The sequence below is a fragment of the Caretta caretta genome, chromosome 15 (assembly GCF_965140235.1).
Source record: "Caretta caretta isolate rCarCar2 chromosome 15, rCarCar1.hap1, whole genome shotgun sequence".
In the NCBI taxonomy this organism is placed as follows: Eukaryota; Metazoa; Chordata; order Testudines; family Cheloniidae; genus Caretta; species Caretta caretta.
Genome location: NC_134220.1, coordinates 30,044,162 through 30,057,096, shown reverse-complemented (window position 1 = coordinate 30,057,096; position 12,935 = coordinate 30,044,162).

Sequence of the window (12,935 nt, the reverse complement as noted above, 5' to 3'; positions counted from 1 at the left end):
AGAGGGGCATTGCTGGCACATGATGGCATATATCACATTGGTGGATGTGCAGGTGAACGAGCCTCTGATAGTGTGGCTGATGTTATTAGGCCCTGTGATGGTGTCCCCTGAATAGATATGTGGGCACAATTGGCAACGGGCTTTGTTGCAAGGATAAGTTCCTGGGTTAGTGGTTCTGTTGTGTGGTATGTGGTTGTTGGTGAGTATTTGCTTCAGGTTGCGGGGCTGTCTGTAGGCAAGGACTGGCCTGTCTCCCAAGACTTGTGAGAGTGTTGGGTCATCCTTTAGGATAGGTTGTAGATCCTTAATAATGCGTTGGAGGGGTTTTAGTTGGGGGCTGAAGGTGACCGCTAGTGGCGTTCTGTTATTTTCTTTGTTAGGCCTGTCCTGTAGTAGGTGACTTCTGGGAACTCTTCTGGCTCTATCAATCTGTTTCTTTACTTCTGCAGGTGGGTATTGTAGTTGTAAGAAAGCTTGACAGAGATCTTGTAGGTGTTTGTCTCTGTCTGAGGGGTTGGAGCAAATGCGGTTGTATCGCAGAGCTTGGCTGTAGACGATGGATCATGTGGTGTGGTCAGGGTGAAAGCTGGAGGCATGCAGGTAGGAATAGCGGTCAGTAGGTTTCCGGTATAGGGTGGTGTTTATGTGACCATTGTTTATTAGCACTGTAGTGTCCAGGAAGTGGATCTCTTGTGTGGACTGGACCAGGCTGAGGTTGGTGGTGGGATGGAAATTGTTGAAATCATGGTGGAATTCCTCAAGGGCTTCTTTTCCATGGGTCCAGATGATGATGTCATCAATATAGCGCAAGTAGAGTAGGGGCTTTAGGGGACGAGAGCTGAGGAAGCATTGTTCTAAATTGTGCTGGAAATGGCCCACCAATTGATCACTTTAGATAAGCTATTACCAGCAGGACAGTGGGGTGGGAGGAGGTATTGTTTCATATTCTCTGTGTGTATATAAAGTCTGCTGCAGTTTCCACGGTATACATCTGATGAAGTGAGCTGTAGCTCACGAAAGCTCATGCTCAAATAAATTGGTTAGTCTCTAAGGTGCCACAAGTACTCCTTTTCTTTTTGCGAATACAGACTAACACGGCTGTTCCTCTGAAAGGTGTATTTGGAAGGCTTAAATTCTTTATCTGTAGAAATGGACTTTATTCTCATTTTATAGATATTGTTTTACTCTTCTGTTACTATTATTATCAATTATTCATATCATTATTACACTAATTTACTTTTGAGCATCCTTTTAATTGCTAGTTAGAAAGGGTCTATATACTAATCTGGTCATAGTTGGAGACTCTGGCTTGGAGGACAACATTTGTGATCTGATTCTGAGCACACCACTATAAATCAGGAGTTGACTCCACCGAGTGTTGCACGCCAGAGCAAATGACACCAGAATCAGATCATTTACATTTATTACAATTTTAAAACTGGGAGTGTAGCCGCCATTAGTTTCTGAAGACTGAGACACCCACTTGGTCATAAAAATAAGTCCTTTGGGGCATGCCACGATTGCAAAATGTAGTTAGGAATCAGTGTGTCTCTGCCACAGGTCTGCACCTGGTAGCAGAGGTGAGATTTGTGTTACCAGCAGCGGTTGATTTCGGATACAGCCAAAAGACTCATTCATGCTTTGTCTATAGGTTGCCAATCATGGGTCTACAGAACTTAGTGCCTCGTTTTCTTTGTCGTGTTGGCTTATATTGGACTGGCAGTGGGTCAGGTTCTTCATTCCCTGTTTCAGGTGTACAAAGAGTGCAGGATCGTGCGCCTGTATGATCATCTTTATGCTGTTAAAATCCCATGTACTCTGTTATCATAATATCATATATGCGGATTCCTTTCATGTCAAACGCTGGTTTGCTGAGAATGGGTGAGTGAAGTTTAAAAAAAAAAAATTCCATCCATCAGCCGGACTCTCTGTTACCAGCCATATAATTTACAAGACAACTATAATAGATATGGACAGGATAGTTTCCTATGAGATAAGAAGATTGCAGCTCACACACACACACCTATACATCCATAAAACATCCCCTTTTGAAACCTTACCTTTTCTCTCTAGTGAATGATTGACTCTCCCTGTAAAAGGTTCTGTGATCCTGTGTATGCGGCTTCGATATAAAAATGAGTTGTGCCACCCTGTGAAGCAGCCCTATCTGTTATCTCCTGTGGTGTAGCTGCCACCAGCTGTATTTATTGTTGGCAGGAGTTTCTGTGCTACCGGTTCGGCACATGTAGGAGAGCATTCCCCGCTTTTTCTAATTCATCCTGCGTCACAGACAGCCTGCACGGTCCAGAAAGAAACACCATGCCTTGCAGAGGCAAGGGGGGATGAGAAGAGTGGGGGCAGGCTGGCAAGTTGGAATCCCAGCTCTGACACCGCCTCAGTATGTAGCCTTGGGAAAGTCCCTTCACCTCACGCTGTGACTCAATTTCCCCATCTTCAGGAGGGTGCTGGGAGGGTTAGTTCAAGCCTCTAAAGAGCTTTCAGTATGTGAGGTTCTGCAGAAATGGTATTGCAGTCAAACACAGAAGGCAAAGCCATCCACTGAGGCACGCTGTGCTGTCTGTAGGTTGAACTCTGATTAGAATGAATGATCTGGTGATCAAATTAAAATGTAAAGCAGTTTCTGTTACCAACTACCTGTATGTAGCAGGGACAGGTTGGCAAATTAGCCCAGTAGTGCAGATGGGGAGAGTCAGAGGAAGTGTGGGGTATGGGGTGCTTTGTTCGCTTCTGGAAAGCCAATAACTGAATCCGAGATTGCACATTTCACGGTGGAATCAATACAATATTGTAGTGTGAGATGATAAATCAGGATGTTCTCCACCAGGCCATATTGCCATACAAGGACACAGGGTTTGGTAACAGAAGCACAGACATGAGCCATGTGAAGGCCATACAGGATCATCGCGTTCCCCTCCTGCCTTTGCTGGATTGTCCCCTGCAGAATATTCGCCAGTGCAATGTCCAGCCTTGGTTCAAATTGAGCTCGTGGCTGGCCATTGTTGTAAGAGGTGAGATTCCTGGCAGCTCTTCCTAAAGACAAGTGGCACAAGGATGATGTATTTGTACACACTGGAGATAATATGGCCGAGTTCCACGGCTTCACAGAAGAGCTGCGAGTGGCAATGGCAGAGTGCGGGCAGCAACACAAGCGGAATCTGCAATCAGAAGTGGCTGGAACTTGTGCAAGACAAATGGCTGGAATGTTTCTATCTTGCCATAAATGCCCTCTCCAGATCAACCCTCCTGGGCCTGATCCTACTGCCTTCACTCACGGCACCAGCCCTTGCTTCTCGCAGCTAGATTCATTCTAGGGCGACCTGCGAAAGCCAAGGTTGCAGGATGGGCTCACACCTTCAGCCTTGTCGCTTTGTTCTGGAGACCATACTTCACGCACTCCGAGGTGCTTTGAGTTGAGCACCTTCTCTTTTGGGGCCCAACCCTGTAACATGCAAAACTCTTCCTGGGAGGCGTGAACTGACTTCAGTGGAATTGAGAGCTCACAGCCCCGGGCCTTTGATCACTGTGTCTGACAATTCAGGTCTAGAGAACAGTGAGATTATGGCCCATCATTCAGACCCTGGCCCCATTTCAGCCAATGGGAGTTTGGCTATTCCCAACAACCGGGACAGAAGCGGGTTCCCCAGCCAACACGGTGTGAGTTCTACCAGGTTACCGAGTTGGTACCTGAGTCATCTTAAACATCTTTCTCAAAAAAACCCGAAATGTCCTGTGTGTGTGGCAAATCACACCTTCCGTTATTACAAACGCATTGTTTTTAAAGCTACCCCAGTTAACATGTCACTCTGCCCCACATGTATTCATCCTCCCCTTTGGACAATGAGGATGAGCTAGTTAGTTTCATGTTTGGTCCTGGTCACTTTCGCTTTCTGGCCGGGGTACACCAGCAGGATGCTGCAGAGTTTGGTTTGTGAGAGCAGGGAGAAGGCACTTTGATTTCAGACAATCTCATTGTAAAATAATATAAAATTTATAAAGGAATCTACATGTAAAACCATCTATTACCAATAGAAAATGTAAACAAATCATAATTCATGGAAATCTTTGGACTGAGGCTTTTGCAAATTTGAAATTGGGGGCAGATTTTCTTTGACAGGGCTCCCTTTAAAGAGGAATGAATAGTAGCCATTGTAAATGCAAACCAAAAGGAGTAGCCTTCTATTGGAGATAAGCTTATAATAAACTATCATTGCAGTGTGGCTTCAGGGCATTAATACGTAAGTTAATAAACATGCATAACTGGGTGTCCCCTCTCCAAGGAAACCTCTTTTTTCCCTTGAAGAATCACGGTGGTATCCTGTAGCAAAGGAGATGCAATTTGTAAGGCAGCTGTTTATAGCAAGGTTTCGTAACAGTCTGGTCGCTAGGCAAACATTATAGTAATTGTCGACTGCATTTAATTACTGATCGATGCAGAGTGAGAGACCGGCAGGAGAAATTGCCTCTTCTCTCTCATTGTGAGGTGGCACAGAGTATGTGCTGGATATAACTTGTGGGCAGTGGCCTGTGCTTTCCTCCCACCTATTGCCAGGGGTGGCTGCCATGTTGTGCTCAAGTGGATCCCGCTGCAGCGGAGACATCCCCACTCTGCTCTCTGAGGGAGCCCTCCCTTTAGCTCTTTCAGGCCTTGTCAAGGTTCCTTCCGCACTCTGAACTCTAGGGTACAGATGTGGGGACCTGCATGAAAACCTCCTAAGCTTACTTTTACCAGCTTAGGTTAAAACTTCCCCAAGGTACAAATTAATTTTACCCTTTGCCCTTGGAATTTCCACGGCCACCACCAAACTTTAACTGGGTTTACTGGGAAACATAGTTTGGACACGTCTTTCCCCCCCAAAATCCTCCCAACCCTTGCACCCCACTTCCTGGGAAGGTTTAGTAAAAATCCTCACCAATTTGCATAGGTGACCACAGACCCAAACCCTTGGATCTTAGAACAATGAAAAAGCATTCAGTTTTTTTTACAAGAAGACTTTTAATAGAAGTAAAGGAATCACCTCTGTAAAATCAGGATGGTAGATACCTTACAGGGTAATTAGATTCAAAACAGAGAATCCCTCTAGGCAAAACCTTAAGTTACAAAAAAGACACACAGACAGGGATAGTCATTCTATTCAGCACAGTTCTTTTCTTAGCCATTTAAAGAAATCATAATCTAACACGTACCTAGCTAGATTACTTACTAAAAGTTCTAAAACTCCGTTCCTGTTCTATCCCCGGCAAAAGCAGCATACAGACAGACCCAAACCCTTTGTTTTTATCCCTCCACCCAGCTTTTGAAAGTATCTTGTTTCCTCATTGGTTATTTTGGTCAGGTGCCAGCGAGGTTACCTTTAGCTTCTTAACCCTTTACAGGTGAGAGGATTTTTCCTTTGGCCAGGAGGGATTTTAAAGGGGTTTACCCTTCCCTTTATATTTATGACAGACCTGCTTCTCCTCTGCCCCACCCCATGCCTAGTCACCAACACCAGTGTAAGGTGGGGAATCCTGAGTGGTGCCAAGCTCAGTCAACACCCAGCCACCTCAAGAGCTCAGCACCTGGCAGAACCAGGCCCTGCGTAAGGAGGAGGTTTTCACTGATCTAACACAATAATATGCTAGAGCATTTCAGCAAAGGAGACAAAGGCAATGGGCAGCTACCGTGAGGCAAACACTAAGCATTAGGGAAGGGATGGTCACATAGCCAAAGCATTTTAACAAATGAAAAGTGAAAGAAAGAAAGAAAGAAAGAAAGAAAGAAAGAAAGAAAGAAAGAAAGAAAGAAAGAAAGAGCCCAGCTGCTCTGGCCGACTCTTGTTTAGTTAAACGCTTTCTCCCAGAGACTGAGAGCTCGCGTGCCAAGATTTCCCCCAGAACCAATTAAAAGTGACTAATTACAGCCCCCCCAAAGGACTGGAAACACACTGCCACAGCATCACAAGCCTGCTGCTCTCCTACAAGGTCCATACAATACTGCAGCCATCCAGGCTGCTGACGGTTCAAGTATTGACCAGAGGAGAGCCCAGCGGTAGCAGCCACAGTTCTTGAACTGGTCTCCAAGTTGCAAGGCCGGGGGTTGGAGCGGCCCTGATGCCGTGGCGGGTTTGAGCTCACGCTGTGGGAAGGGAGAGGAGCAATGGAGCCCAGCACAGAGGGTAGCGAAGGGGAGCCTAGGGGCTCAGACATGACAACAGGCTAGCAAGGGAGCACTGAGGAGCATCCCTAGAGAGAGCCCTTCACAGTGCTCTGTGGGACTTTGCTCCCTGGATCCGTGCAGAGTGGTCTGCTGGTGCTGAGAGCTGGAACCAAAGAGGGGCAGGGTTTTAGCGTCTGATGGGAAGTGTAAGAGGCCTTTCCCTTTTCCGGGTTCTTTCTCAATGAGCAGTGTGATGAAGAGTTCCTGGCAGGCTCTGCCGGAAGGAGGAGTTCTGGGGATGGGACAGCTCCAGCCTATGAACCTGCCCTGGCTGGGGTTTTCTGCCAAAGGAGCTGAGCTTGAACTAGACGGGACGGCTCCTGAGGACTGGGAGTGGGAACAGGATCCGAAGCCTTTCACCTCCAGGGCACGGGGCCGAATCCAGCCCCAGCTGGTAGTGACAAAGAATCTTTGTTCTCGTGTTGATTGTCGCGAGCCTGCCTTCTTTAACTAAAGCGCCGTAGTCACCTACCATCGTTTTCTCTATTCGTGAGCCCCCGGGACCTGGTGAAGGGGCAGTTCAGAAGTTTCACAGTAAACAACTACCGCTATATATCTCCAGTGGGCTGGTATTGCTCAGTGGGGAGGGGTTTGGACCCTTGTGACAGGAAATGCCCCACTCTCCCACTTCAGCTCTATTGAGCCCCTTCGGGTGAAACCCATCACAAGTGGGCCCTGAGGCCGAGGCTGGCTTTACCTGCATTGAACTAATATTCACAACAATGCATACAAGCACGCAATATACACACGTATGCATACGTCCATGCACCCGCAAGACACACGTGTGAAATCTGAAAGCGTTCATGCTGGTTTTCTATCATTCTGAAATCACAGGGACACCTCTGGAAGCTCAGCACTTGGAAAGACACGAAATTCAGCTCGTTGAGGTGACAAAGCAGACTCTCTGTCCAGGTACAGAACACGAGGAGGCATTTCAACTGCCAAGCCGAGGGTGAAAGGGGCAGTGAAAGCTGATAGGCTTTGGGCAGACAGGTTCAGACCAGGGCCCAGCCCTGCAGTGAGCAGTGAAATTCATACTTCAGTGAGGCAGGCCTGTATGTTTGGATGCCAGTTGCCCCATTTGCATATGGGATTCCTTGATCTTTTATTGCTGTCCTGGGTTCTTTACAGGAGAAGCCAGTGTTTGGGAAGATAAGAGGAAGGGGTGCTCTTCGAGCAGTCATGGGGGGCAGGAGTTCATGCCTAGCCCCTCTGAGTCAGGTGGCAAGATTTGCTCCCCGCATAGCAAGGGGTTAGTGTTCAGAGCCTTATTGCTCTTCTGCTGGCAATGCTCATAAATGTCTAGAATGGAGTTTGCTTTTACCTTTCGTGGGTAACAGGGGTCAGAGCTCAACAGTTGTAAAGTGGCATATGTCCTCTGAAGTCGGTGGAGCGATGCCGATTTACACCACTGGGGATCTGGCCCCATTGACCTCAGCAGACCAATGCTGATTTACACCTGCTGGGGATCTGGTCCCTAAAGCGCAACCTGATGCTGCAAATTTCAGCTGCCACGTTGCAAGCGGTACGGATGCTCCATGAAGGTTCGCGCCCAGAGGCTGCTCCGCAGAACTCTGCGGGTGAGTCGATGCTGCTGCAAGCCTTCTCCAAAGATGGAGGCAACTGCTCTGGCTCTCTGGGGGGCACCCCAAGCCGGGGCGAGTGGCCTCACATGCAATTGCAATCCATTAATTAGAGGGCAACATTTAGATTTGGGGGGGGGGGGTCGAAATCCAGCCGTGACTCCTGCAGACCAGGTGCTTCCCCAGCCCTTAGCAAAGAGAGCTCTTGCCTGGAGTCTGCAGAAATGTGGGTGCTAACGCCCGGTCTGAGGTGCTCCCCATTAATATTTGGGCATGTTACATACAGTAACGGCATAACCATCAGTCGCTGGGTGCCCTCTGCTCTCACAGCCACAGGCTGGGGGCCTGGGCCCTTCCCAGGAAGCCTCCCTCCCCATAGAGAAGCATCCTGCCCCCGTGGCCAGCAGGGCAGAGGGCCAGGGTAGAGATTTTTCCTGAGGGAGTGCCGAGCTCTGTTTCCACCCCAGAGATGCAGCTTTGATGTCTCTGACGTCCCCTCCACCGTGCCCACCGTCTGGTTGCCAATCTGCCGCTGGGGTCCTTGTCAATCAATCAGATCAATGGGCCATAACACCCGTCTCCAGCAGTGAGAGGCAAGGGCTAATGTGAACTCTGCCTACCGCTGCGCCACCCAGCAAAGATATCCGGATTCGGGTTTGTGTGCAGGGTGCAGGGTCATTCACAAAGGCCTTGCCACTCTTAGGAATTTTCTTCTCAGTACTCCTGAACTGTGCGTTTAAGGACATGAAAGATGGAGTGTCTCTCCACACAAGAGCGGATGGGAAATGCTTCAACCTGTCACTACTTAAGTCACAGACTAAAGTCAAAAAGGTGCCAATCAGGGAACTTCTATTCGCTGCTGCTGCGGCCCTCATAGCCCACAATGAAGATCTAATACAAGAACTCATGGACCGCCTTTCAATGCCTGTCAGGCATTTGCTCTCACCATCAGCATCAAGAAAACAGTTGTATCAGGACAGGGGGTCCATAAGATCCTTCAGTCACCTTAAATGCAAACCAGCTAGAAGTCGTCCAAAAGTTCAGCTACTTAGATTCTATGATGACCACCCACCTCTCACTAAACGTTCGCATTGGAAAGGTGGCCACCACCTTTAGCAGACTAACTAAAAGAGCCTGGAACAACTCAAAGCTGACCATCAAGACCAAAATGCTAGTGTGCCAAACTTGCGTCCTCAGTACTCTCAAGTATGGTGGGGAAACATGGACAACTTATGCTCATCAGGAGAAAAGCTTGAACAGTTTCCACCTACGTTGGTTACGCCGCATACTCAACACCAAATGGCAGGATAAAGTCACCAATGCAGAGGTTCTACAAAGGGCAAGTTTACCACATGTGACAGCCCTGCTCAAGCGAAGATGACGGCGTTGGCTGGACCATCTGAGTAGGCTGGAAGACGGATGCACGCCCAAGGACATGCTATACGGGGAGCTATCGGAGGGAACAAGAACAACAGGACGTCCCCAGCTTCGCTATAAAGACACATGCAAGCGAAATACGAAGGAATTTGGAATTGATCCTGACCAATGGGAAATCTTGGCAAGTGATCGTAACAAGTGGCGCCATCATCTCCATCAGGGTATCAAAGTCCATGACAGAAGCTGGCCCCCACAAAGCTTGAAGAGAAAAGAGCCCAGAGGAAACAAGCAGCTCCCAACCAAGAGACAGACATTTGCAATAACTGCCAAAGATCATGCAAATCCCAGATTGGGCTATTCGGTCGCATGAGACGCTGCAAACCATCTACATCCTAGGCTGCAATTCCCACCATCTCTCGCAGATGAGAGGATGCCAGCCTGCCACTTAGAACGCCCCCATTCTCCAAGCTAGTCATGCCATGGGGCCTGCTGAACAAGGGGCACTGCCGATTCCTGCCTGACCCCTGCGGTGATCAGTTCACACCCTGAAGCATGAGAGAGGGGAGCCCTTCTTTGAGTTGACATGTTAATAATTATCGCGTTTGCTGAGCCCCTTCTGCATCCAGCAGCACTACTTGACCTGATGACCTTGATTTCCACAGGCCAGCCATGTGGGACCAAAACCGGAGCTCCTTCCTTAGACAAAACTCCGCTGACTTTGCTGGGGGCGTGACCAAATCTGGCTCATGCTGCTTCAATAGAGTGTTTTCACTGATTGCCTCTGAGTTAGCCTCTGTCCAGTTTAATCACCTGTCTCCTTGTTACCGGCCAAAGCGCGAAGGAGGAACAAGCCAGCCTGCACTCCTACCCATCCACAATCCCCTTCTCTGCCACTCGTCTCTCGATAACCCAGCTGCCATAGCTAAGTCTCTTGATGACAAAAGTCACCCTTCAATAAATCACCAACTTCTCCCGCTTTGTTTGCTGAGTGTTGTCAAAAATTGTATTATATAAACTCTGCCAATCCATATTTTATGCCCACCCACTCCTCCTCCTTGTTGTGAGCTGATTATATATTTAAAGCCGTCGAGGGGAAGGCAGTAGAACAACTGATGTTTTTACTAAAAAATATTGCATTAAAAATCAGGGATGAAAGATAAAATATTTAGGGCTGTGAAATTGCTCAGGGCCCCGCAGAGCTGCTCTGTTGCTCAAACTCAGACTTAGTATGGAAATCCCAGAGTGTCTGGTCTGCTGATCCACGTGAATATAAGCGAGAGGGTGGGTCAAAGGTTGGGGAGCACGTGTAAGCAAGCTGCTTGCAGTCTGGGTTACGGAGACTGGATCAACTCAAACCCTGGGTCTGGTCACCCCAGAACCTTAGTAAGCTGGATCTGGATTTGAATCTTGCAAATCTTTTCTAATGGGCCGAACCAGAACCTTGAATCTAAACACTCCAACTATAAGGATCTTGGAAATCCAGCCCCAGATCAGAATCTTTGTCGCTTGTTTCATGATCACCCAGCAAGTGGTTGTAAAGACCTGCCCTTCGCTAAATGAGTCCAATCCGGCTCCCCTTGCCAGATGGGGCGACACGTACCTACAGCAGAGCTGCGGGGAGCCCCTGGAGAGCTGGGCGGAACTTTTAAGAAGATTTTTCACTGAGAAATACAGTTTCGGGTTGACTGAACCATTTCACAAATTCACGTCAAATTCACTGAACTGTTTCAGGTGAAAAAAAAGGAAAAGAAATGCTGAAAAAGTCAAAATTAACCATTTCAATTTTTCAATGCTAAATGCCTTTTTGGGTAGAAATTACTCTTTATTTCATTTTTTAAAGGATTAAACCCCACAAAACTCAACATTTAATTCAACTGGAAATAATTATTTATTTATTTATTTATTTTACTTTTTTGCTTTGCTGAAAAATTCCCATTTTTTGTGTTTCAGGTCGACCCAAAGTGATTTCCCCCACAATGTTTTGGTTTGGCCACTGAGTCAAAAAATCAGTTATTCATCCAGCTCTAGCCCACTGGGTCCATTGCTCACAGTTGGCCCGGCGCGGGGAGCGTCTGTAAAAGCTGCATAGGCCTCTCAGGAGAAGCACGTGATAGCAAGGAGGGCACATGTTACAGCAGGGCACTGGGAGATCTAGATCTACCCCTGGCTCTCCATGGGAACGTCAACAAGCCCCTTGCCGCTCTTTGCCTCAGTATCCCCACCTGTAGAACAAAGATGATGGGACTGGTCTCCCTCCCGGGGTGATGTGAACTTTAACAACAGGCTGCATGGAAAGCACTCGGAGCAGTCGGCGGGGAGGTTACAGGGAAAGGCAACAGGCTATTCATTATTATTACTATTTCACAGGGAGGATAACATGGGCCTTTCCTGGCGGATTTACAGCAGTCCAGGTCCTTGAGTCGATTAACATCAAGAGCAGCAAATCACGCTGGTCTTATTTAAGACGACTGAGTATTCCCCCATTTAACTATAACCCCTCTGCTACGAGATAGAGAGGTCTGAATTATTGATGTGGAATATCCGTCTCTCACCCTTAATAGGAATTGCCACCCCAGAACCGACTGATGATCTCTAGCCTTCCTCCAGAACTGGCTAGTGCCGACTGCTTGAGCGGAAGGTTTAAAAACCCTCCGACGCACCAAGCTGTACAGTCCCCTTCCACGTGAGCATCTTCCCCCCTCACTGGAGCTCAGGGTGGATTCGTTCTTGTACCTACTCCGTATGACTTCCTTCATAGACGCTCTCCTGATTCAGAGAACAGCCAGATCCCATTCGGAAGCTTCCTAAAATACTGGCTTCAAGGCCATCCCTGCTGCGGCACATTCTGCAGCGTGGTTATTCCCTGGGGTAAAGGTACATGCCTCGACTCATTTAAAAAATATCTTCCCTTTTCATTGCCCTGACTGAGCCCTTTGTGCTGGTGTTACGGGCAGCTGTCGAGAGGAGAACGCGGCCATCCTCTCTGATGGCCTGCAGGGTGAAAGGTGCTAGGCCCGGGGCTTCTCAACTCTCTTCTCACACTTGTGTTTTCTAGACCATCTTTATTAGCGCAGCTGGGAAATGGATTGTGCCTGCCAGCTTCCCCGGTCACCCGCCTCCCCACACACAAGCCCCCTGAAGATAACAAACAAGGATGTTGGGATGAGGAAGCTAATGGCTAGAGAGTAGGTTCCTCTCGGAAGCTACGGTTATCAAAGCCGGACGGGCCCAGCAAATGTCCAGGTGTTCACATTCCCCCGCCTGCAATCCCTGCAGGTCCGGTCCCAGGGGAGAGGCACTGGGAATTCCTAGTGGGTGGGGTGTGAGAGAGGGGAGGGAAAGCGCAGTGGGGGGGGAGGGGCGTTGGCAGCAGGGAATTGCAGGCCCCTGTCCGTGGAATTAGCCTCAGATCCCAGGATTCCCCCCAGAAAGGTGTCTCCGCCTGGCAGAGCCAGACACACAGAAAAGGCCACTGCGGGTACTCTAGGGAGAAGCAACGGAAGCCACTGTGGCCCTACTCCTCACACAATGAGCCGGATCAGTGTCAATCGCCCGCAGACCTTTCCTTGATGACTTTGAACAAGGGCCCTGCAGTTTGCGCTCCCGTCTGTGCAGCTTGGGCTCGCTCACCTGCTGTTTGAACTCCCACGGCTTGTGCACCTGGGATTGTGCCAGGACTGCGGCTCCCCAACAAATATGCTGCCACCGCGAATGGCCTCGCACTTCTGCACAGAGCCTTGGACAACGGGATGCTAATTTAG